Here is a 487-nt window from a genome sequence, read left to right as displayed (position 1 = left end):
TGATGTAGAGAAAAACTTCCTAAAAATTTAGCAGAATCCAGAAACGGACTGGGCTCAGGAGGTTGAGAATTTCTTCTTTGGAGGCATTTCGACAAAACTGAGTCCGTTACTTGTCACGGATGCTGCAGACATCCCTGCTTCAAAGGCAGCTCGGACTAGATGGCAGATCTGGATGTGTGACCAAAGATCACTTCTGGCACTAGGACTGGCTGGCTTCAAAGTCAGCAGTCATGCCCTCCTAAAGCCAGGCTATTTCCAGCTCTCAACAAAACTAACCCTTTTTGTTTGGACAGGTGAGATTCATGCAGTCATTTTCTTTTCTTTTTGCTGAGGCAATTGGGTTAAGTAACTTGCCCAGGATCACAAAGCTAGTAAGTGTTAAGTGTCTGAGGCCAGAGTTGAACTCGGGTCCTCCTGACTTCAGGGCTGGGGCTCTACCCATTGCGCTACCTAGCTGCCCCCATCCAGTCAATTTCAGCAGACAAAG

The sequence above is a fragment of the Antechinus flavipes genome, chromosome 1 (genome assembly GCF_016432865.1).
Source record: "Antechinus flavipes isolate AdamAnt ecotype Samford, QLD, Australia chromosome 1, AdamAnt_v2, whole genome shotgun sequence".
Lineage (NCBI taxonomy): Eukaryota > Metazoa > Chordata > Mammalia > Dasyuromorphia > Dasyuridae > Antechinus > Antechinus flavipes.
This window is presented reverse-complemented; position numbering follows the sequence as displayed.